The sequence below is a fragment of the Cygnus atratus genome, chromosome 3 (genome assembly GCF_013377495.2).
Source record: "Cygnus atratus isolate AKBS03 ecotype Queensland, Australia chromosome 3, CAtr_DNAZoo_HiC_assembly, whole genome shotgun sequence".
In the NCBI taxonomy this organism is placed as follows: Eukaryota; Metazoa; Chordata; class Aves; order Anseriformes; family Anatidae; genus Cygnus; species Cygnus atratus.
Genome location: NC_066364.1, coordinates 66,456,114 through 66,481,796, shown reverse-complemented (window position 1 = coordinate 66,481,796; position 25,683 = coordinate 66,456,114). Strand labels below are relative to the sequence as shown.

At 43.6% G+C, this 25,683-nt stretch overlaps 1 protein-coding gene across 5 annotated transcripts in view; it reads left to right on the top strand.

The window, feature by feature from the left end:
- The first annotated feature begins 8,145 nt into the window (after window positions 1–8,145).
- TIAM2 (TIAM Rac1 associated GEF 2) overlaps window positions 8,146–25,683 on the top strand; it is a 170,621-nt gene continuing 153,083 nt past the window's right edge. For 2 of the 5 annotated variants that reach the window (XM_050710027.1, XM_050710016.1), the window contains exon 1: window positions 8,146–8,253. The gene's annotated coding sequence lies outside the window, so the exon portion shown is untranslated. Of the gene's footprint in view, window positions 8,254–12,284; window positions 12,390–25,223; window positions 25,252–25,683 lie in introns of those variants that run through there. The other 3 variants (XM_050710020.1, XM_050710023.1, XM_050710021.1) reach the window with 3 other exon arrangements.

Sequence of the window (25,683 nt, the reverse complement as noted above, 5' to 3'; positions counted from 1 at the left end):
GCAGTGAATGCCTGTAGCCTGGTTATTCAAAGATTTCTATTTGACAGAGGAATGAAGTAATGGAGGATTATTACTGCAAAGTAGAAAAAATAAAATTGTAAATGAAGCTCAGTGAACACAGTGGGGAGATAAAATGTGGTCACCAACCAAAGATCTGTGCCTGTCGGCCTAGCAGTGCCTTCCGTCCTGAACTCTCAGCTCCTGCTCTCATGCTGACTCCTCCACCTGACGCAGTTGCTGAAGGTACACTTAGCTGGCAAGTACTGGTTGTGAGTCACTGCATGCAGAACTACCCCTTTGCGGGAAGACTGATTCGTGCAAAGGATCTCAATGTTGCCTAACATAAATGGTGAGTGCCATGAAGCGTCATCTCTGCCACGCTCACAGGGCCCTCATTTGTGGTCTTAAGTGTGATCCCCTGCTGCTGCTCAGGAGGTGCTCTAATTATAGTACTGGCTGCAGTTTCCAGCTTGCTCCTAGTTTCCTACCAAACTGAATTCACTGTCAGTCCTTGTCTGATGCCAGCTCCTTCTTAAACCTTGTCCCAGGAAGCCCCTGTGCTGGCAAGGACTTTATCAGATTTTCTAGCAGAATTATCTACATGGCCCTCTCTTCCTCTGAAGACCAAAAAGGAAATAGGTACTCAGATTTCATGGTGATGAAAACTGCTATAAAACCCCTAGAAAGGAAGGGGAACTACTAAACCAGCCAGACTGTCTTTTGCCAGCCCTCAAAAGACTTAAAATGACATCTACATCATGAACCTAAAATGGAGGACCATGAAAATTGGGTCTCTGCCTTGATTCTGGATGGCCTGTTCTAAATCAGTAAAAGTAGATTTGTAGGTCACACACGACTAGACCCTAGACGTTGTACTCCGTGATTGCTTGTCTTGCAAAGCAATAGCACAGACCAGCACAACCCTTTTAAAGGCTCTGTTCCTCATCAGGATTTAATTATAAAAAATCTGTATGCTGCAGAAATTTGTGGTCTGGGAATCAGTGGTACAGGCTTATTATGTAAAAGGATACCAGCCTGCCTCTCAGACACACAGTTCTGACCCTTTTCTCTACTCTAGCACTCTCCTGGAGCAACTGCTGGCAAACAGAAGAAAGAAGTCATTGCTGTGCAGCTCCATGAATCCAAATGCTACAGTACATAGGAAAGAGCAATAGCTTAATTTTCATTTTCCAGGAGGAAGTTCAGTCATGTATACTAGGTTAAGCTAGGACACTCGGCGTATCTAGAAATACTTTTTCCAGGCAGTATTCTTTCTATATCTCTCAGTGTTTGTTTGTATCTAGCCAGTAGTTATTACTTTTTGTTTGTTTGCTTGTTTTTTCTTCTAGGGAAGCATTAGCTTTTGAAATGCATGCAGCCTTCTACTTCACATATAGTGGTCAGAGTTTGCATGATACTTTTTCTACTTCTTTGCATTCCAAGTGCTAACGAGGTTCAGACAGTAAGTGCTTGGATAAGAAGCCTCCAAAGAAAATGTGCGTGCACAAAAGCTTATGTTGGCAGTTTAGGCCCAGACTCAGAAAGACATCTTGGTTCAAGACAACACATAGGCACATATTTCAGTCTATTAAAATCTGGAACCTAATTAGAATACACTTTTTTTTTTTTTTTTGAGCCAGCAGTGAATCGATGTAAAAACCAAGTCACAACTGCCTCTCTTCCATGGCTTTGAATGCTGAGCTAGATAGGAAGGAGAGATGAAAACCATGGAAATGAGTGATAATATTATACATTTTTACTGTGCCTCAGAACTCGTGCCAAAATGTGGGCCACATAATGTTGGTTGCACGAAGAAGTGAGACCTTGTTATAGTCGGTTTACAAAGCCTTGTCTATATGAAAAGAGATATTTTTGAGAAAACATTGATTATGCATTCAAAACTAATATGTTAAACATGCTTTGGTACCTATTTAAGACTCAAAGGAAAAGTAATCTGCAATGTTAGTAATACAGCATTACTTATATCCTTTCTTTACAGATAATAAATACAGCTCTGAAATTGCAATGGAAAAAGCACAAATGCAAAAGTCCCCTTAAAGAAAGTGTTTGTTTTCTAAAGTTAATGTATATAAAAGATTACTGTCTTACTGTATGATAAGTCTGACCCCTCATTGTATTTGGACCATGTCTACTGCTAACAAGGGACAAAGGGAAGACTACTCTTTTTTTTTTTTTTTTTTTTTTTCCTTAGCAGTAGGGGGCTAATGAATTCCTCTGAGAACTGGAATTGTATTCTGGCCATTGTAATAACAGGAATCAGTAGAAGAAGGAAAGAGCAGAATGAAAACACAAACAAAATGCTGACACCTAAATTGTGGATAGCACAGTCCCTTTAGTTGTCTTTCAGGTTTGCACGTGTTAATACAATAAGGCAAGTGGAGAGTCTGTAAACACCCTGCTGTGCAAGATAAGATATACCGTGACTACTGTATCTTCCATACCAGTGATGATATCAGTGCCAGCAGAAACATTGGTCTCGGTTTGGTTTGGAGGGAGGGGTTGTGTTAGCAGTCCTGGCAGTTCTGCCACTTTTGACGTGAAAAATGATAATGTCTAAATGAGATAAAAGCTTGAGAAAGCCTTTGATATGGAGTCCCACCAGCCGTCTCCCCACCAATGTTTTGAGGATATAAGCCTGTGCTAAACCCCAAAGTTTCTGAATCTTTAAGTGAAATTAGTATCCCCAAGGAGCCTAGAGGCCTGGCTTTGCCTTGCACACAGGGAGCTTCTAAGGAAAGCTTTAGGAAAATGTGAAGTTAGGCATGACTTTTCATCTTTCAAAGGCTGACATTTCTTATTCTTCCCCCTCCATTGGTGCCTAACAGGACAAATAGCCCTCACCGGAGGATGCGCTCACATAATGGTCATTTTTGAAAATCAAAATGTTCCCCTTTGGGCTTAAGATGAATCTGACATAATTCAATATAAAACTACATTGGCTTTATAGGCTTCGGACCAGGGCTTCTGAGGGTGATTTGATAAGCCAGGAAAATGCCAGCATCCCATATTGTCCTGGATGGGCTGCTTGTTGAAGGCCTCAGCCAGGGAGCTTTCTGCAGAGGCAGTGGGGTGTAAGGAGAGGAGGACCTCACAGGCTTGACAAGCCTGTCCCAGCCTTTGCTTCACTGTGCATGGCTGGTGCAACTGTTAAAGGGAACAGAAAGAGGAGTTTTTGTTCGTGTGCTGTTTGTAGACACTAATGGCCAGAGACTCTGAAGCAGGAGGCTGGTGGTGAGCTAATGCAAGCAGGCAGCGGCAGGAGCGCAGGGGAGGAGGGGTCGTGCTTGCAGGAGCTGCATGAGACAAGAGATGAAGTTCAGCAGAAATTAGCCCGTGTATCGATTGCTTTAAAGAACACGATGTGGTTGCTTTCATTCGCGTTGCCAATGCAAAGGAGTGGCTTTGGATTGCGGTAGTATAGTCCTGGATACCTCGTCACGTGGAAAATTCTTGCAGATAATAACATCAGGGCCATAAGCCTTGTTTGAGGTCAAACTTTTATGGCAGCGTGAACAAGAAAGGTTTAGAGACATTGGATCTTTGCTGCTCATTTTCTCTTTAAGCCTGTCAGCTTCCTGTTTCCATTCTAGCTTTTTCTGCTGTTTTTAATGCGATAAAGCTACAGAACAACTCCCTGTATATATATTTTTAAAGTCCAATACCTGTAGTTCTTTACAGATAACATCTTGAATTAAATTGTACTTCAGATACTTGAAAAATGCATAACTTCTCTTTTAGTAACTAACTAAAACTGCTTGATGAGTGGGTCAATCTTTGTTTTTTGTCTCAAATTGTTCCAGCTTGACTCTTTATAGCTCAGAAGACCTACAGATGTTACTCAAGCCACCAGCTGGGTCAGCTCCTGTTCCTGCCCATATCTGCACTGGGATATATGAGTTCTCTGGGCTTTGTACAGCTCTGCCTTCCTTGTGAAAGCTTCTGGCTGGTAAAGCCTGGTCCCACTGATGTCAATGAGACCAAAAAAAAGGTTTCAGTGCAGGTCTTCCAGATCCTGAGCATGGCTCTAGTGGAATTGTTATCTAAATTTTATATCTTGATCTGCTTTTTTTCTGTATATACTTATGCTTGCATCAAAGTTTTCTTTCTGGATTTTTTCAAAATTTATTTTTGAAATTCCAGTTTTACTTGAATGTTTTGATTTATAAGCTCAAAATATTGACATATCTTTATATATGTGTACATACAGTATGCAGAGAGTGATAAATGCATAAATTTCCATAATTTTCTTTTGATGGAAATGCAAGAAGGAGGAAGATTTTATATCAGCAAACTGGAAATTACAAAAGAATCTATACAACGTCCCACCCACCCACATCTTCTATGTTTTGGAGATGCTCCTTTGCCCAGGAATTTTTACAGTGCTCTGAAGGCTTTGGACATCTCATATGTTCATGCTTAAAAACATATTTTGAGTCTGAATATATCTTTGGAGCAAATAATTCTGAAATTACAGTTATTTATCCTTTGTAGTAATTTTATTAGCATGGCCAGTCTTGTTAATGTCCTAGCATCGCCAGTAATTCCAGTACAAGCTCTTAAAATACCTTTGTCGATACAGATGCATGAAGGCCAGCCGGTAGAGGGGGCACAAAAGCCAAACCGCTGGCGTGGTTATGTACCGAAGACAGGCATTTTACCTTAAGTGTGTCAGTGTGTGTGTGATTGCGTGCAAAGAGTAGAGGAGAAACAATCAGTTTCATATTGTTTAATTTATTTTTATTAATTTACCCTTAATGAAAACGTGTTCTGTCTCGATTCCAGACAAATACTGTTGGAGACTGTATTTCATTAAATATGTTGAGAGGAAATGTATTGCAGAGATTATAAACCATTGGCCATCTGATGATTTGCGTCGTGTGTGTATTTTTCCACTAACAGAATTAGTCACTTGAGAAAAGTTATGGAAAAATGTTTATAGAAATTGTCTGTATGCTTCCATACTGTGTTGAAGAGGAGAGCAGGTGGGATAGAAGGAATCCCAAATATTTAAGGAGTCCTAGGCTCCTGAATGACAGAATGACGTGAGTTTCTGAGTCGAAATTTAGGGAATGATCCGCTCAAGAATCTATACACACTCCCAGGAGTAAATTTCTTTCTCCTGTGGCCTGCAATGTCCCCAAAGGCACCAGGGCAGAAACCATCCCTATGTTAGCGCAGGCAGTGCTATAGCTCTTCAGATTCAACAGGGAATCTATCAGGACCAACAGCTGTGAGGGAGAAACGCAGAGCATTTGCAATGCATAGACAACAGTACTGAAAATCTCAAAAACCAGGCCAGCATGCAGCAGTGGTGGGATATGAAACAGAGCTTCCGCTGCCCCGAGTTGTGTAGGATCCGCTCCTTGATGTGACTTGGGGTCAGTCAAGTCCAGTTAAGAAGAAATGCCTTTCAGACATCAGTTTGTACCACAGAAAACAGCTCTGGGGACGTGGGTGTCCCAGAAGCCACGGGAACAGGCACAAGCAGACCAAACCTTCACCAGCCACAGCGTCCGGGTGGGACAAGGACGGCTGCTGGGGAGCAGAGAACAAAAGTAGAGCAGATGCCCAGCGGCCAGACATGCAGAGAGGTCAGGAGGGGACAGATAAAGGATTTCACTACTTAAAAGGAAGAGAGAGAGACACTTGGAGGACAAGCAGGAACACCAACCACAGGGAGAAAATCCACACAAGCGCTCAGACGCACTGCAAACCAAAGGGAGGAGGATTAAAGTGGTTAAGATCGAAGAAACATCTAACACAACAGTTCCTTGAGAGGACCCAAAAAAAAAACAAATAGGTGAGGAATACATGGGCAAAGGGGGAACAGAGCATTCTTTCAGAAACAGCACATCACTGTGTGCCTTAAGAGCCTGGTGTGCCCAAGGAACAGCCACAGATGGCATTCGTTAAAGCCTGCTTACCCAGGACACAGGGGGGTAGAGGCCCATCGGAAGTCCTCCCGTAATCTTACATGAGAATTAAGCTTTGAACAGCAAACTTTGGGTCCACATAAGGATCCAAACTTCCTTAAAAGACCAGAGCGTTTCTATCCATATTTTGATGTTGGCCTATCTCGATCTTTGTTCCTGCCAAATCCCCATTTGCTTCAATAGGTGCTTTGCTTGAGTGAATCATGAGGTAAGGACCGGGCCTGAGACTGCAAACATCCTAATATTTGAGTCTGCAAGGGACATACTGTTTCTCAATATTTTCAAGAATTGTAATGTTGGTCTTAAAGTTAATTTATATTATGTAGCATTGGATGGTGATATTAGCTTTAAATGTTAGTGACAGAAGACGAAAGCTTCTACCATGACTTTTCTGTCTTTTTTGATAGGCAAGTAGCTCAGCACTTTACAAATGTAGAGATTTTCCTCCCTGGAGCACACCACAGACTGGATTTACTACTAATGTGAGTTTACTATAAACATAATCTTTTACAGCAGAACTAAGATGTAGGGCTCAGTGGAGCATTAATGCCTCCATCACCACTTTTGTAGTGCTACCAACACACAGATATTACTATATTTTATTTTATACACTTTGCTTTTAAATCCCTGGTTCCAGAAGTCATTTGAAGATGAGACAATTTCAAACTTCCATTTCTTTTTAAAAGTAAGTAGTTAGCTCTCAGGCCTCTGAAAAATAAATTAGAAACATAACCCTGGCATGATCCTGAAAGTTCAAGAGCTAGTTGTTGAGGAAAAAATTGTTTTTAAGGGCTTCCATATGATTTTTCATATGCTTTCTTTGTATGTTGCATTAGCAATACTGCTATTGATTGTTTCCAACAGCTTTCTATGGGTCCGTGCTGCTCCATCTCCTGCTCAGACTGTGGAGCTAGAGGACACCAGCTGAAACCCAGTGACTCTTTTTTGAGCGGTGCTGCACATTGACAAAGTGATACACCAGTTACAGACATATGAGGGAGAAAAGACAAATCCAAGGAGAAGGTGGTCTGGACCAAGGGGAAAAGCCCAATCCCAAATTAAACAATTATGTAGCAAAGCCCCCTGTCCAGAGACGCTGGTTAAACAAAATGCCATACACATGGCTCCTCTGCATGACTTCAGCAGACTCTTTCCATCCAGTGTAGGAAAGTCTTTTATTTATTTATTTATTTATTTATTTTTCCTGAATGATTGCTTCAAACACTATGAAAGAACCTGGTTTTTGACCAATACTTTCCCGATATATATATATATATTTTTAAACAATGAAAAACGCTTACTCTAATAGTTTTGCAATATTCTTCTGCTTCTATCAGTACTGATGATTTAATGTATATTCCTAATGCTCTAGTACACCTTGCTTGAACTGTGCAAGTTCAGTAGAAGAAACCTAACCAATGGGAGATGCCACTCATTTTAGTCTTAAAAGTATTTAGTGCTTTATATTTAAAGCATTCATAGTCACTGCACTAACAAATACTAATTAGGTAGTGTAACAGGCAAGTAAACTGTGCTTGCACAGTGCAAAAACCAGGAATGCAGTGTAAGAATTTAACATAGCAGGTAATTGCAGACAGGGATGTGTAGGGGCAGCATCTGCCCCTTGCTTTCCCAAAGAGCTGTGAGAATTGCGGCTGTGTTGCCAAAGCCATTTCCATCGCAGTTCTGCTGTGGAACCCCTCTCGGAAGAGCTCTTAAAAACCTCGAGGGCTGAAGTTCCTCTGGGCTTTAATCTCTCCCACGGCCGTAGTAACCGGGCCGGTGACTGCCAGTAAGTTTGTAAATAAACTCAGACTGCGAAAAGACAGGAGGCCTGGCTGGGGCACGTGGAGGAGGATGGGGCTGCGAGGCCTGGACCCCACACCCCCTGCCTGAGCCTGCGGGGTTGGGGATGGGGATGGTGACGGGGACCGGGACCGGGCACCCCCGGGGCCGTGCGAGCAGCCCCGGCCCCGACGTGCGGGCGCTCCGCGGAGCTGCCACGGTCACAGCCGGCGGCACCCTCTGGTCTGTGGCGCCCACCCTGACCCGGCCCGCCTCTGCCCGTCCCAGCTGGGCTCGGCTCGGCTCGGGCCGGGGCGGAGGAGCCGCGGGGCGGGGTCGGACCGCCGCCACCGCCTCCCCCGACGGGAGGGAGGGACGGACGGAGGGGGCGGGCAGGGGGTGCGGCGGCGCCGCTGCCGGTGCGAGGAGCGAAGTAGAGGCAGAAACTTCGCCGCCGGGAGCCGGGCGTGCCGCGGGGACAAAGTCCGCGGGGGCTGCGGCGCTCCGCGGGCAGGTAAAGGGGGAGAAAGGGAGGGGGGCGGGCGGAGAGCCCCCGGCCCCTCGGGGCAGGAGCTGCCGGGTGCCGTCCTTGCGTCTGTCCGCCGGTGCTGAGCCCCGTCCTCCGCGGCCGGCAGCGGGGCGGCTCCGTGCGCCCCGTCCGGCGGGGACCCCCCGGGGCTGAGCGACGCTGGGGCGCGGCCGCTCCGGTCTCTGGTGCCGCCGAACAAAGAGCCTCAGGCAGCGGGGAGCCCCCCGGGTACCCTCGGGAGCCCCCCGGGTACCGGACCTGGCAAGGTCCGGGCAGGTACCGCGTGTGCCCGGCCGTGCCCGGCTTTGTAATGAGCACCGGCTCGGAAGCCTCGCTGCCTCGCAGGTAGCCCTTGCATCGCGGGGCTCGGCAGCGCGGATGGAAATCGTGGTGAAATAAAAGGGCTCGCTGCTGGAGACCTTCAGGGTAGAGGCGATTGGGGTTGAAAAGGGAGAAGGCGCAGCTAACGATGGCAATTCTGAAAGGTCGGGCTTGGGTAAGGAGTTTAAAGTCTGGCGAAGATGTTGTGATGTAGGTGATTTGTGTGCTGGGTTTTAATAATGTGCAGTAAATCTTGCCTTTTTTACGTGTCCGCAGGGTTCTTGTCATTTCCCCAGAGACCTGTGTGTGTGAATCCAAGGGTGCCATGTTGTGCTCTTTACACACCCAGAACTCCCACTGAATTAAATTAATAATTTGTTTTAAATTAACAGCAGGCTTATGGTCATTTTCTTTAATCAGCTTTCATTAAGACTATACAAGAAAATCCCCCTGGAACTGTTGGGATCTTTGTATATGTAAAGAATGTAAAAGGAAACCAGTACTTTGTATGACCTTGCTTTATCTAACTTTACTTTCAATAATGTCCTTTTATGCCTTTTTTTTTTTTTTTTTTTTTATGAGCAAAACTTAACAATCCTTCAGGCGTTTCTCGATGTGTTTGGCTTTATTTCTGTGGCTGGTCCCTGTGGGAGGTGGGAGGCATCTCCTGCTCCCAGAGGGGATTGCCTCTGTAGCCAGGCATCTTGCTCTGGATGCTCTTGTGCTGGGATGAGCTGTCATGGTCCCATTGCACCCTCTCCCTTGTGCCGGTTCCTCTGACCCTGTGCAAAGCCAGTTCAGGGAGCTAACACAGCAAATATCTAACCCAGCCCCTGAATCCTTGCAGGAGCTGGCTGCTGCTTTAGCTCCCAGGAGAGGGTCTGTGAGGGCTGTTGAGCTCTGGTACCATGGGGAGAGGGCAGGGATGGGAGGGAGGACCACCCTCATCCCTGCACCGTCAGTGGTGGGTGGGTGAGTGGGGCTGGAAGTGCAGCGTTGGGGCATGGCTGTGCTTGGAGTGGCTTAACCTGGCATAACCTGGTGTCACCCTAGCAGCTCGTGCCTACCTCTGCCTCCTTTCCCCATTCACACCAGTATGAATGCTTATGCTGCCCTGCGGTGAACTGGATTGAGGCACAGAGCAAAAAACCCCCGGATTTAATTTTAACCTGGATCGCTTCCATGATTTGGTTCACTGGGGGGTAAGAGGAGAAGGAAAAGGGTGTGGGTACGGCAGGGCTGCTTTTTTAAGCTGGCAAAAGTTAGTATCGCTGCCAAAATTGCCTGTGGAGCTGCAGGGTGGCTGTAGGTGCTCTGAGCACCACCCCCTCCCCTCCCTGCCTCCCCCAGGAGCCTCTGCAGTGATTCCCCACGTAGCGTGGGGAACCTGGCCTCCCTGGCTAAAAACGAGCCTTTGTAAATGACTCCATTAGGCATAATGGAGTAGTTTGTAACAGAAAAATTAAGCAAGTGCACAAGTGTTTGCATAATTGTTGCTTTGGACAACAGTAAACGCCATAGATAGCACAACAGAATGTGCAGCATTTTATACAAAGTATTTGTGTTCTATAAAAAGTGTTTGTAAGCTTTTACAGGTACTTGTTGTTCTTTGTAGTGTTGTCTAGAACTTAGAGCAGAAGGCAAGCTAAAAGTTTTACAGGCACTCATGACACTTGCAGTAAGTGTTGTTCACATGGGCTTGTGACAGCGATGGATGCAGACCCACTGAGTGTGTGTTTCTCCAAACTGGGGCTGGCTGAAAAGTAGAAGCTGGGAATCAGCGTAAGGCAGCAAAGCCCTCGCTCCTGCTAGAGGTGGGAAACCTGGCCTTTCCCTTCCTGGCTGCTCCTGTTCCACTTAGTGCAATCCCTTGAAAAGCTGTCAGCAGGTGTTCACTGGTGTTCAGGTCCTGGGGAGCATTCCTGTGGTCTCCTGTTAGATCCCTACAGTACGTTTTCTGATGATCTAGAAGTAATAACTGTTGCTGCAATTGCAAATCATGATTAATTCTTATTACTTGTTGGCTACCAAAGGGAAGTAGAGTCTGTGTGTCTGCATACAGGGCTTAGCAATATTGAACTATGGCATCTAGGCACTCTTACCCCTGTGTCACAGTGCAGCTTTTCATAGCACTTACCATGAATTGGTTGAAGGACTGTTTATATTCAAATTTCAGATGTTCGTCCAAAACCTGCATTTATTAGCCAGGTCTGAGCTCTTCCATGCTCAGCTGATGCTGTTACCACCAAACACTTGTACTTAGTCCACTGCTGAAGAGCACACTGAATTGCCTTCAGTGCGATGCTTGCAGAGGGTGATGTGGATGCCCAGTCTGCAGTCCTTCCCGCTAGCTGTTGTTGAGCTCCCTGAGCTGTCTGCTTGCCTTTGCAGTGAGAAATTCAACTCAAATCTTACACCTGATAGTGCATAGGCACATCAGTAAGGACGTTTCATGGTGCTGTGAAACACCTTTACAGATTAATCAGGTTGCCTTGCCATTTAGAGACAAAGGTGAGATACTGCTAGTGCCAAAGTGAAGTACATTGCTTCTGTTAATGGGAGGATAATAATATAATAATAATGGAACAGAAAAGTTGCCAGTGTTCCCATGTATGCTGTCAAATTCTCTGTGGGATTATTTTTCCTCTGTAAACTAAATTGCAGCCACTCAAAGTAATGCACTGGAAAAGTTTGGACAAATGCTACCAATGCGATTATATAATACAATAGCTAAGGAATTTATTATGAAGCCTGTTCTTGATTCAAAGATGAATGATTTTCCCTGGTGGATTGTGGATAGTTTATAGCTTCCTCTCCTCTCCCCAAAGTGTACGTACGGCATTGTGTAACCGCAGAAGTATATGCTTACTCCTCTTCTGCAAAGGGTTTGTGAGGCCTTTAACAGCAGCTGTAAAGCTTGCAGTTCGTTGCTTGGGACAGCATAGCTGAAAATAGGTTTTATCGTCAGGGCAATTAAAACATGAGCACTTCTATGAGTTTTGTTTCTTTTTCTTGTGGGCCATGATTAAATGTTAGTGTCTGGATTTAGAACCGCTCCTACTGCCTGTAGACTTTATGATAATGATTTAGTAGGTGCTCTTATTTCCTCATTTCTCTCCTTAGCATTCTCAATTTCTTTGTTTATCTTAAAATCAATTATTTGAAAAAGAGTAATAAAATAAGAGTAATAAATAGACTGCGTGTGGTTTTATCACATTTACCGCTGAATCAAATATGCTGTGATGTGTAGTTTGCAAAGTAGAGAGGTGATATTAAGAAGCCATAAAATTTTTGAGATTGTGGGGGAGATCACAGCAAAGGAAGCAAGTTCGCTTTGCATTAGATGCAATTCTAATCACTCATCTTTAATTTTTCATTCCTTTCATGCTTTGTCTTTTTCTTGGTGTGTGTATAGGGTTTCTTTATTGGGAGGTATGTGCTTATATCCCAAACACCACGGAAGCATGTTTTCCTGCAAACAGAAGTGGTGAAATTCCAGGGGATGAAGGGTGAGAATGAAAACCCTCACCAGGTGCTTACCCGCTGGGTAGGCGATGGCCTCTCTGTTGTGGGCACCTGCTATCATGTTGGTGGTGCTGGGTCAGCATGAATCCAGGCACAGCAGCGTACAGCCTGGCTCCTCTTTGCTGCTGAGCCTCTGTGAACTGTGTGGGGCTGCACCGAGCTTGGCTCGAAGATCCGTGGAGCAGGGCTGCACACCTGCCTGTAGTTTGACGGCGATTCCTCAGCCCTGCTGTGACATGCCAGAGGCTCAGTTTGGAAGGGGTGAGCTTGCTAAGGTGGGCTTTGGTTTGGCTTACTTCGAGGCTTTTTTATTTTGTGGTTCTCAGTCCCTTTAGCCCGATGCAGCCGAGTTGCGGTGGCCCATCCGTGTCACTTCCCAGGTGCTGGGAGAAGGCCCCAGAAGGCCTCACGGCCGTCTCGCTGCCTAGCTGTGCTGTGTGGCTTGCTAATGTGGTTTCATCCTGGCCGGCCTGCATCTTAATGGAGTTCTTCAACCACGTTAACTGATTGTGATAACTTTTGCCTGTCTAGACAGGGCCTTACTGTGTCTGATTAGATCCCAGCCTCGTGGTGTGCATCATTGCCTGTTTCTTATAAACGCAGAAAAGGAAGGGGAAAAAAGCACATGAGTACATGTTAATAGTGCATAGCCCTTTTTTTTTTTTTTTTTTTGCTTTGCAATGTTAGTATAAAATGTTTATAGATGTTTACTTTTTGCCTGGAGGAAAGCAGTTTCAGTCAAACGTCTCCAGGATGCAGTTTGGAAATGAACTTATCTTCAGTTAGGAATGAGAAGACAAATGTTCTCCTTGAGGGTATTGGGACTCCACTGAAATCACGTGCAGAAGTTTGTCACTCACTTGAGTCAGCAACTTTGTCTTATATGTGTAAAGAAATTAATTCCTGTGAATCGTTAATGGAAATTAAAAGCCAGAAAGCCTAAAAATCTGTTGTTCTTGCTCCTTATTTTAATGCCTTACTTCTTTTTTGGAAATGAAATATTTAAGCACTGTAGAGGAGAGATGGTGTAAAAACAGTTTTCTGCTGTAGTAATAAAAAGGAAATCTCTTTATTGGTATCAGGTTTTAGAGAAATCAATATTTACAAAGTATAGAATTTGTGATAAATGTTAAGATGGTTTTAGGGTCTGTCTTGTAGATCCTCTTCCTTTCCCTAGAAAAAGAAAGATTCAGGTTATAAAGTCTTGGAAAAATAACATCTTTGGAGAAGAATTTTCTCATGGTTTTGATTCTAATAGTAAGTCAGAAAGTAGTACAAATGTGGATGCTTTTTACTAGTCCTTATTAATATTTTAAACTCAGTATCATGGTAACAACTGCTTGTGCTTTCCTTATACTGTTAGGATGGATTTAGAGTTGGAGAAGGAAAAGCATCAAAGAAATTAGCGGACCCTTCTGGTGTCTGGCAGGAATGGGAATTAAGACTACATTCTTTGGAGCTGGGAAAAGCAATCACAACTTAGCTTTTGTGCAGTGCCTGTCCAAAGGAAATTCCTACTTTATAGCAAGAGAGTGGCCAAGGACTAGAGCATATTATTTTAATTAAATCATTTAAATTGCATCACTACCATACTAAAGGCAGTGTATATCTTATCTAGAATAAAAATGAGAATTATAGATGTGTTCAGCAGGGACACTGAAGAGTTTAGATGTGTGCCAAAATGTCTGTTTCAGTTGATGCTATAAAGCTTAAATTGCTTACTTGCTTTCATGTTAGTCACTTGAAAATGCTCTTAAAATTATCTCACTTCAGAGATAGGAGGCATGCTTATACGCATTAACCACATACAGAATTAGCTTCCTTTACAGAGCGCTACAAGAGTAATAAGGTAGCTTTTAAAAGGAAATACTAGAGGCAGCTCTCCAGAAAGTGGACATTCACCCCTCATTCTAGTTCAAGAAACAAATCTGCTGCAGAAAGATTGAGTCCTGGATCTGGTGCTGACATTGTGCAGCTGTACTCTTGTTGCAGAGTGTTTGTTTAGGCCAGTTGGTGCAAGGTTGGTCTTGACCATAGATGCAACCTGCCCGTAGTCAGAGAGAGTGAGGTCTTTAACGTGGTAGCGATACCAATAATTAGGGTATAGTTGTTGTGATTTCTAGTAGAACTATATCACAACTTTAGCGCGTGATATTTGGCAATGTCAACTCTCTATAATTAACTTGCGTGATCATTGTATGTATGACAGCAGAAAGAAGAGAAACTTGAACCATTAAGATACCATTGTTTGGAATACAAAGCTTGTTAAGTAATTATAAGCTTTCAAGCTTTACCAACTGACTGCAAGGCATCTTATTTGAAAAAAGAAACTGTTAAAATCATTATTTTTTTCCTGTGGTTTCAAACCAACAGGAATATTTTATTTGAACTAAAATATTTTGTATATCTTCCCCTTTATCAGATTTTGAGGGAGAAAATATTTGCTTAAAGATATAAAAGTTTTCAGGTAAGTAATGCATTACTTAGTTTCAGGCATTTCAGTCTAAAATAATTATGTTGAAACCATCAATGCCTGTGTTGTATTGGCTTGGTCCAAATATTAGCTTTCTAAAATTCGTATTATGGTACATGGTGTCTTATTGATTTGGTCCTTGCACTTCTTCCACTCAAGATGTGTGCAGTCTTGAGTTCACCTCCACCCTGCTGCTCACCAGCAGGCATGATCAGATACAGTTCAAATGGATTCCTCTTCCATGAGCTCTTGTTTCCTGTTAGAGAATAAATTTATCAGCTGACTCTCTATTCCCTTCTAGTTGTCTAACGTATTCAGCTGTCTAGTAGTAGTAGAATAGGATATACGGGAGATGCCTGCCCCTGCCTTTTATTCTCCCTATTATCTTGAATTCAGCATCCGCTTTGGAGGAAAGTGCCAAAAAAGGGAAGGAAATTCCTGCTCTGCAGTATACAGGCAAGCAAGAGGGCATATTGTTGCTGGAGTCCAGTGAGGTTTTTTTTTCTGACACTTTGGTACTCAGCAATCGCAGCAGTTATTTTTGTAGGAGGAATACATTTATTCATTTAACTGCAAAATTAAGTTCTGGTTCTGACTGCAAAGCACAGAAACTGATAGTGAAATGGATGTAGTTTGAGATTCATTTTCTGTAGTGAGATAAATCAGTGCCACCTGACAACAGTGATTTCAGCTATTTGTCCACATTACAGCGGTCTGCATTTGGCGTACTGTACCTATAAAATCCTGTGTATATGTGTAGAAAAATACTAAATAGTGCTAAGATTTTGCTTTTTAATTTTCACAAAGCTAAATAATGCCTGAGAAGCTAAATTATCATAAATAATTATAAGGTAGCTTTCTTTTTTTCCCCCCTCCTTTTCTTTAAAAAAGGGCAATTACTCAGGTTGACCTTTTATTTATTTCCTTTCTAAACTCCCTCTTTGTCCAGGTTTTCATGACCTCATGTGTGCGGTCTTGCTATGAATCTTTTTTCCTTCCTCAGTATTTTTTTATTTGGTGAGAGCACTATTTTTGTTGCTGCAGGTAAAAACTGTCTTAACTAAATGTGTTGGGCTCGTTGAGTTCTGAGTTAGAGGACTGGCTTTAAACTGAAAAAGAGTAGATTTAGATGGGACGTTAGGAAGAAATTTTTCACTCAGAGGGTGTTGAGGCACTGGCACAGGTTGCCCAGAGAGGTGGATGCCCCGTCCCTGGAGGTGTTCAAGGCCAGGCTGGATGGGGCTTTGGGCAACCTGGTCTGGTGGGAGCTGTCCCTGCCCATGGCAGGGGGTTGGACTTAGATGATTTTTAAGGTCTCTTCTAACCCAAACTGTTCTGTGATTCTGTGACAATTTTTAAGTTGTATCACAATCCAGTAGTTAAGAGCAATAAAGGAAAATATCTGCACAATGCTCACAACGCTCTCCCCTCTGTAAAGTTCACGTATTTACATAATGCTTGTAACATGCTGTACATTCAATAAAAGAGGATGTGGCTAGCAGGCATCCTTATCTAGAAATATCATCCAAGGATAATATAGATTGCAACTGGTAATAGGGATTGAATAGGGATTTGGCATGTTGTATCATGGCTGTAATTTTTATTTTCTGTAATTGCTCCTCAGGCCTACGCTTTTCTCTGCATCTGTGACTTCTTTGTCTCAGGCCAGGTCAAGATCAACACAATGTTACTAAGATTTGTCTTATAGCTGGCAAAGTGATATAACTATTATTTTTAAATTCGCCATTGGGTTGACATTTCAGGGACATAAAACGATGTGAACTTTGATTCTCAGCAATCACGGTCTAAGTTACTGATGTGTGTTGACACTCCCTTCTTGTTGAGCTGATTTGTTGCAGTTGGTGCATTACTGCTGATAGCTCTCCAGCCACTTGCCATAGTCCTGTCCTACCTTTGCTTGTGTTATGAACAACCAGTTCCCAGTCTGGCAGCAGTCAGGGAAGTTGTAGGGTAGTGGGCAAGTAACTGTTATATCTGCCACCTGATAGTGTGCAAGGCTTGATTACCAGCTACAATTGCACTGTTGGGAACTAGCTCTACATGTACAGAGGAGTCTTGCAGTCTACTCAGGGTTTCCTTGATTATTTCTCTGGGTATTGTGGACACTTGAACCCCAGTAAAAAATATTGTGTATTTGATTATTTCTCCAGAGTCAATTCCTTAAAATGTAATGCATCTTCCTGAGGACTAGGTCAGATGAGGTTTCAATTCCACATTTTATCTTTTCTTTCTTTCTGCCTGGTCCAAGAAGAAGTAGGAAAAAAGGAGATCTGTGCTGTTTTTTCCATTATTGAGAGAGACTTCACTGGGACAGCTATTAGAAATAAAGTCAGTCCATATCAGTTGCTGTTAAAATCTGAATTGGCGACATCCTTTCAGTCGGAAAGACTTTCATTTTCTATCTGCCCTCCATTATTATGAACAAAACAAAATTTGTTGGTTGTTGTACTGACATGAGCTATAAAACTGCAAAGAAATGACAAATAGAGTATAGAACAAAACAGGAAACCTGGGACCAGTGCTCACATATCGCTTTATTTGCTGAAGTGTAGCTTGGATATCGCTTACTTGCAGAAAGTTTGTTTCTTCAGCAATCAAAGGTGGGTATTAGTTTTTCTGCCTTTCAAAGGTGATGAGGTCTGCTTCATTGTGTAAAGTAGTAAAAGGCCCTCAGAAGAAGGTTACCAGGTACACGTGTTGTTGTTTAATCTTTCTGTTGATGTAGGCATCAGTTTTATCTCTACATTGACTAATGAATGAAAAGAAATATTTAGGTGTTATAGTAGCATTATTGGTACTCAACAATTAATGATAGCATCCCAAAAGTAATTCTTGCCTGAGCATTGTATTTTTTCAATAACACTACCAAACCTGACTCTTTCAGAACCTTTTTCCTTCACCTTTTTTCTCTGCTGGGAGACACCCTATAGACATCATCTTTCTCCCTTGTATTTCTTTTGGATCCCGCTGGCTTCTGCGTTTGGCCATGGAAAAGACATTTCCCATGGCGGAGAACTACATTATAAAAACAAATCGCTGAACAGTTGCGGTTCTCTTGTTTGACAGTTTATGGAGCAAGCGCTGGCTATGCACCATTTAGCATTCTCTGAGACAAAGTACCCACACAGTGCTGCCAATTTCATTATAGAGCTACACCAGCTACTTTTAAAATTTGGTCCTGTTTACATAGCAATTTCAGTTTTACTACCGTACCCATCAAAAGGTTATTGTCTGCACACAGAGAGTCACTGTTTTTAGCAAATCTGCCTATAAATCTAAATAACCAGTAATTAAATGCAAGTCTGGATACCAGGCAAGGAATAAAACTGAGGGTCTCCCTGTGGACTATGAAGTTATGCTTAGCACGGGCTGGTTTTAAGCGCCAATCAGCCAAAAATATTGTAGTTCATCATTAGGGCCTACCTTTCCAAGAAACCAAAAGTTAAGTTTTTAACAAAAGGAGACAGATGACTCAAGGAACAAAATGGTCACCGTCAAGTGATGATTTCTTTTTCCTCTTAGAGAAAGGTAGTTGGAATTGGTGTGGCTTTTCCGGTTCATGACACACGTGGGAATGAAAACTGGATGCCTGGGGATTGTACTGGGAGAAGTACGTTCAAAAGCTTTGAATGGTTGTTTTCTCAGTTCCAGCATCAAACACACACTGGTGCTTTCTCCCTTTGCTCCCATTTCCACAGCCCAAAAGCCATGATAGGAGCTCAGCAGGTTGAGAAGTGGGGTACAGAGTTCACATACTATACGCATGAATTATATGTCCACAGTGTATCAGGCTTTGCCAGAATCTGTCTACAGCCAAGACATAATGTATAGCAACACTTTTTTAATGAGGAACATGCATCTGTTACACGTTTAGCAGAGGATATTTCTGGAGCAGTGTTAAGAAAATATGTTTTGGTTTTACAGCCCCATACCCCTCTGTCTGTCTGTAGAGATGTCATTTCTGAGTCAAAGAGCAGACACGAGCTCTCAAAATCTGGGAGCCCGAAAGCCGGGTAGAAGTCTGGCAGCTCTACCTGCCGCGAGCACGGCACGATTCTCATCCTCCCCTTCTTTCTGCTCCCCAGCCAGCTGCCTAAACATGGCCCCTGTTCAGAGGGTGGAGGAAGTATTTCCAAAGAAACACTTGAATAAAAACACTGCTTTGTTTAAGAAGCTTCTTTCAAATGTGTAAATTCTTTATTTTCAATAGAAAAGCTGTGGTACAGACACACAATTCAAAATTAAAGCCAAGTATCTTAGTTAGATGCTCAGTTCAAGATCTTTCATCCACTTAATGCGAAGAACATTTGTTTTGGTGTCAAAACATACGCTCGAGTAGAAGACCGGCCTGAGATGTTTTTTGTTAGGTTGATAACGCAAGCAGTTGGCGTGAGTGGTTGCACGACCAAAGTCAGGGCTTAAAGATGAAGCCGTGAGCGTGACAGCAGCTCTGTCTGCGTCTCGTGGTGAAGGCAGACGGGAATGAACCCTGCCTGTGCTTTGAGCCAGCGTGAAGCGCTGTGAACATTGCCAGCGTGTGCTGAGCCCAAGGTAATGGCACGGAGCTAAAGGTGATGTACCTGCGGCTCAGCAGAGCTTATTAGTTTGGCCCAGAGCCGTGCTAAGCGTTCAAAAGGCTTTTGGTTATCTCCGAGTGTGGGCAGGGACTGCTTATGTCTGCTCAGAACAAGTTTGTACTTGTTAGCATCATCACCCGTAGACATAGCCTCTGAATCTGAATCTTTGATGAAGGGAAACTAGCATCATCTGGTGCCTCGCCTCTCTTTGACTGCGTGAATTTAATTGATTTTTTTTTTCTTGCAAAGCTTGTCCCACTGTGTGGAAATATTAAAAAAGGAAGAAACGATTTCTCATTTGGTGGCCATCCAAATTCAAAACTCCAAAAGATTATCTTTTCCTGGACAGCGTTTCACTTTCTTCATCAACGCCTTTTTTGAGCCTTTTCTGATACCTGCGGAATTATCAGTGTCTAGTAGAAAGCTGCTTGGAAGCAGCATTTCCATATGAGAAGGTTAGGAGACGTGAAGTTTTCGAACCTCGCCTGGTGCAATTGCTCCTTTCCCTTCTGCAGCTGTTCCTTAGGGTTTGACTTCTGAGGAGTAAAGCTCTGTCCTTGGGACAAGCTGCTGCCTTGCAAAGAAGGATTTCCTTGGAACATTGCCCAGTAAAGATGAAGAAGGAAATTGTTTCTTTTTCATCCTCTCTTTTGTTAATAAAACTAATTTTATCTAACACTGTTGGAAGTTTCTCTTCTTTTAGAGCCTGAATCAGTCTTGTGTACAGAGACTGCTTTTGATAAAACTTTATAATGCTCTCCTCTGGAAGAGATGGCCTCCCAGGTGGCTGTCACTCATACATGTCCAGTAAGGAGGATGAGTTATGATTTTTTTTCCTGTTTGATGAGACCTTGGCATGGACACTGGGTGAAGAAGGTAGTGCAGCTTTACTGCATGTAAGCATCAAGGCTTCACAGCTGGAAACAGCATCCTGATGGGTCAATCAGCATTTGTGTTGAGTCCTTGTCAGTTTTTGAGAGATGGGGCAGCCAGGGCTTTTCTCCTTGTCCTTCTCCCAGTCTGGGCGTACAGATGTGGGGAGTAACTGGAGTATATGTGGGTAGCACAAGGGTAGCTTGACCCATAATCAAATGGACTAGTCTTGCTGGCCAACCTGCCTTGATAGACAGTGACAACCACTGTGCTGCCATTTGCGAGTTTAAAACCAAACCCAGCTTTGCATACCTTCTGCCATACCTTTGTATGGCAGCGTGTATGGCAATGTGTATAGTCTCAGAGAGATGGAAATCATGAATCCTTGCACTGGGGGTCAAAAGGACTGGGTGTCAGAAGGGTGGTGAGCTTCGAGGGCTCCTTTGTCTCACTACTTTGGTCTGGCTTGGAGAGAGCTTTCAGAGAAAGGCACAAAGGTCTAAGCATTTTTGCTTGTGTCTGTGTCTAGTCATTTCGTGCTAAAGGCCCTGTCCACTTCAGCTGTGCATGCACGACATGCTGCAGGTACTTCTGGTCGGGGCTGCCAGGTGACCTGAATAAGAGAGGCCAAGGAGACCTCCGTAGCTGCACAGTGAAAAGTTGCATTCAGGGAATGGTGGCTTAGTGGCACGTTAGATGTCGTCATCACGAATACTAGCCAAGGGCATTTTGTTGAACCCAAAATTCAGATGATGCAGAATTCACATCTGCTCAGGATTTCCATGGCTGTATCAGCAAAACAACTGAAGGGATGACCCCTAGCAGGGTGATGACACTGGATATTTTCCTGTGAGGGTTCCTGCTTGCATAAAGCAGCCATCTCGAAGGTGTCAGGAAGAAAGAGTCTTACTCTTTACCTGAGTTACCTAGGTCCTTGGTTCAACAGTATATCTCTGGCTAGGCAGCAGAAACCATCGTGTTGTATGTGAAGAACAGGTGGGGAGGTATCTTCTTTCTGAGGGCGAATCCCATCCTTTACGCTTGTTTGCAGTTTGTGTACGACTTTCAAAGATCAGCTCTCTGCAGATTTCCCCATGGCACGTCAGCTCTCCATGAAGAAGTCAGTATGTATGCAGGGCAAGCGTTGCCTGCAAAGTAAGCAGCAGGGAAGGTTAGGGGTCAACCATTGCTGACTGAAAATACAAAGTTGATTTTAAAATGGGGGGAACCTCCTCATTCAAACCTCCAGAAGGTCTTATTTAAGTTTGTCTTCGGAAGCTTAACAAAGGAGTGGTGATTAAGTGTAATTCCCCCCGTCCTTCGTCTCACACCCAGAGTGACAGAAGGCGGTGTATGGACAGTCAGACAGCTTGTGTCGACAGTGCTGGTGACTGTTGCATAGTTGTGGCAGGGGGAGAGGATCTTGGTGAGGAAGATAAGTGGCTTAGATGGGCTGGTGGTGTGTCCAAGTGAGGGATGGGTGATGCTTGTGTGAGTTGCATGGGTCAGGGAGGTGCTGTAGGGGTGGAGGCTTGGGCTTCTGCACCCTGGGCTGTGGAAGCTTCCCTGGTCCTCCATTGGCCGGTCCAGGCAGTGCCACCTTACCCCAGTCCTCGTCATCCAGGTGTGTGACGTTGGTTTCTCCCTTTGCTGAAGGAGGGCAGCGTTGTCTACCAGCAGTTGCAGTGACGGCCTGGCTTCTCCCAAGGCCCTGAGTGTGAGGGGCCTTTAGAGGCGGGAGTGTGTTGCCACATGTGAAAGGTGCTCTTCGTGTAATCCCTTGTGTCCATTGGTGCTCCTGGTGTAGCCACTGGCCCAGACCGTGTCTCACCCAAATGTTGAGCACTTTGGCTGCTGCCTTCTCCCATTGCTTCTCTGCATCCACCGTGGCCTCACGTTTCCCATCCCTGGTCGCTCTGGAGCACCACTTGCATGTCGTAACGCCTGCCAGCTCTTCTACCTCACCCATCCTCCCCTGGCTGGCCTGGCGATAATTCAGCTCAAAATGGTTTCTGTTTGACCTCTTGTCTAGCGGCAAAATGGGTCAAAATGTTTTCATGTTAGTGTTTCAGAGCGAAATATGGCAAGGTATTCTGATATACTATTAAATATTTTAAGGCTTTTTCACTCTAGCCTGTGTCAGGATAAAAATAAGCACAGGACTATCAGACTTTCCCCGCAGGACAAAAATTCCATTTTCCAACCACCTCTAATTATTTCCATTCTGCTGTCTGGAAAGGATCTGGAGACAATTTAGGAAGCCAATTTACAATTGACTTGGGAAAAAATTATTTACCCTCCTGAGCCTCCTTAGATGTGTAGCCAGTGGCATGTGATCAATAGGAAGTCTCACGTTCGACGGTTTTGATGCCCACTGAAGGACATGGAGACCCTGAAGCTTAGCCTGGGTCCTGCGTACCTGCGTGTGCAAATTTGTAGCTGTGGTGGTCAAAACAGCATGCTCGCAAGCTGAAGACCTTTGTGGAGGGGTGGATGCTGAAGGATGTGGAAGGGGCAGCCAGTGCGTGGAGAGGCAGGGCTGTGCTGTGAGCATGGCCGTGCAAAGGGCTTGGGAAGACTGAAGGGCATGGGAAGACCAGCTGTGTTGCCCTCCTCAGCTGGTGCGTGCAAAACCAGGTTGTGTGCAGCAGGCAGATGGGGGTGAGCATGTTGGTGTGCTTGACTTCTCCTGTGGTGGTGCCTCCGCAGCAGCATCTGCAGCTCCAGCAAGGCAGGGAAGTGCTGTGGTGGGTGCATGTGCACCTCGGGCACCAACCGAGCTGCCTTCTGATCGCCGCTCTACAAATGGATCCAGATTTTTCTTCAGCTTTTTGTGCATACCAGGGCTGCATACATCATCCTGCATGCTGCTTTAATCCTATTAGGGCTGCGTTTAACTGGGGTTAGGGTTTGTCACTAATGAGTATGTTGAGGTTAGTAATTTTCAATTATGCTTTTCTAACTCTCAATTAAAAAGGTGGCTGACTTTTTATATGGAGAAGTTAAAAATCCTCATTTTTCATTGAGGCTGGCTACAAATTGTAAAATTGAGACTCATGGGTATGCAGAATTAACATTCTTAAGAAATACTGTAAAAAGTGTTCTTCATGTTTAACATTTAGAATTTTATTTTAAGATTTTATATGCTTTATGCTATGCTGGCAAATTGAAAAAATATTGGATCCTTATATGGAGAACCAACAATTTCCCACAGCCCTGCTTTTACAGCATTGAACGCATTTCATTTTGTATGTGATTTTCCCCAGTTGCCAACTGACTACATCATACAGTTTTTTTGGCTTACTTATTCTGTCTTATGACCATCAGCAGATATTTTGAATAGCGTATTATAAAGCCACAGATCCTTTTGCTGCCTTGGATTCTGTCCGTTACCACTGGCGATGGAAAAGATTTTACTAATTCTGTGGCACTGGATGATGTTTTGGGAGCGCCATTGTGCTTGACCCCAGCAGTCGCCCTCCATGCTGGCAGGGGAGGGCCGTGCCTAATGATCTCCAGTGGTCCAGCAGGCATTCTTCAAAAGCAGATTGCTCTGGGCAGAGAGGAGGGGTGAGATTGGTACTTGTAAACAGTTCAAGATGCTCTGCAGATCCTCAGGATGATTGAAAGGTTTAGGAGACGGAGCTGAATGAATTTGAGGCATGCTCCTGAAATTGAGGATAAGTGGAGGAGATAGCAGCAGGAGAGCAGTGGGATGGCGATGGTGGCTGTAGCCGTAGAATATTCTTGCACGGCAAAACAGTGTTTTATGGCCATGCAATCTGCCCACCAGAAGTTGAATTGCAGAGATGAGGGCATGAATAACACTGCTTGTCCATCACAGCTGTGGTGGGGCTGCGTCTGGATTCCCGCATCCAGGTGTGGGAGCCACAGCAGTGGGAAGGCATGTAAGAGCTATCAGGCAGTTCACAGGAGTCCAAAAAATTATGGTGTTGAGGACATGGTGTGTGTTTTGGAGAGAGTTTGTAGAAGCATAGCAAATGGTTGAATACTGAAGTCTAATTCAAGCAGAGTGAATTAAGTTCTGTATGTGGGATAAAGGGCAGAGGGCTGCTGTAATAGTTTGCGTACATGAAAGCTGTCAGTCTTATGCAGAAAAGATTTACTTAAGATGCTGCGAGGGATTATAAATGGTAAAAATTGGGAGTAGTAAATTTAATCTGAATAAAAAGAAGAATATTTTCACAGTCGGATCTCATAAATAAATAGTAGAACATTTCTTCTGGGAAGCAATGAGAGCCCTGCCCCTAGAGATACTCAAATTTAGGCTATGCAGAACATCAGAACCTGTGCTGCTGGGAGATGGTCCTTCACTGGCAGGATTAGGATTGCCTGCAATATTTGGTCGTCAGCAATTTTGTTATGATGAAATGTTTCCTGGAATGATACACAAGGGGGTTTAGGACTATAAAACGTTTGGGGTTTTGTTGATATAGTGCTTGGGATGCAAATATCTGTGATGAATTGTCACTGTAACATCTTGGAGTCAACATTTTTATGTGAAAACATGTCCTGCAAGATCTCCACGTGCACACTTATCCATGTGAAAAGTGTGTCACCTGAGGCCAATTACGACAAACCATTTGCTAAACCCTTTGTTGTAAATGGCAGTGTGCATTGTAGGCCAAGAACAAGTTTAAAGGGTGACTTTGAGCACCCTTTTATCAACGCTTTAAAATTTGCGTTTAGTCAATTGCTTTTCCTTCCCTGCACTTTATGGCTTCATGAACGTTGGCTCACAGCTGTACAGGAGAGGAGATATTAATCGCCATTCATTGGATTCAGACTAAGCCAGCTCTTAATCAGTGGCTACTTCTTGCCTGTGTAAAACTGGCATAGAAATTAAAATATTCAGCCTGTCGGCTATAAAAAGTCGCAATAAGGGCCGAGTCATCACAGAAAGTATCTGGGTTATTTAAAATACTTATCTTCTGCTACTTTTTTTTCCTTCACAAGATTACAATAAAAGATTTTTCCAGTTTCTGAACTGTGCTTGGCTAGTAAGCACATCTGAACATTTTGTTTCTTCTTAAATAATTTATTTTGTTTTGGAACAGTTTTTTATTTCCTGTGATCCACATGCTGACATTGTTTTTATTTCTTGTAATATTTCGAGTAACAGTGGGACTTCTGTGTTACAGGGAAGACAGTCTCACAAATAATACGTGTTTGGTAAATACTTCAAGAAACTATGTAGAGCTAACTGTTTTTGGATTCCAGGATGGGAGCTTGACGTTAGCTTTTAGTTCACTTGTCTCCTCTATATCCTCTTGAGATAGGAGGTTCTTACTGTACAGCTATTTTCCTCAGCCAAACATCTTTTTATGAGGAACTTTTATATTTTGCTGACTTTTTTTTTTTTCCCATTCCTTTCTAAGGATTTCTTTGTGGAATTGCTGGAGTTGAAGTTGCTTGTTAATAGAGGCTGGAATTGTAATGCATCATTTATCATTTTGAACTTAGTATTGTGGAATGAGGTATTCATGATAATTTAGTTATGGTTGTTTTGAGTAAAGTAAGGCTTTTTTTTACAACGCATTATTGGCATTTCATGATAAATATAAATTATTGTATGTATTCTCATATGCACTATCAATATATACT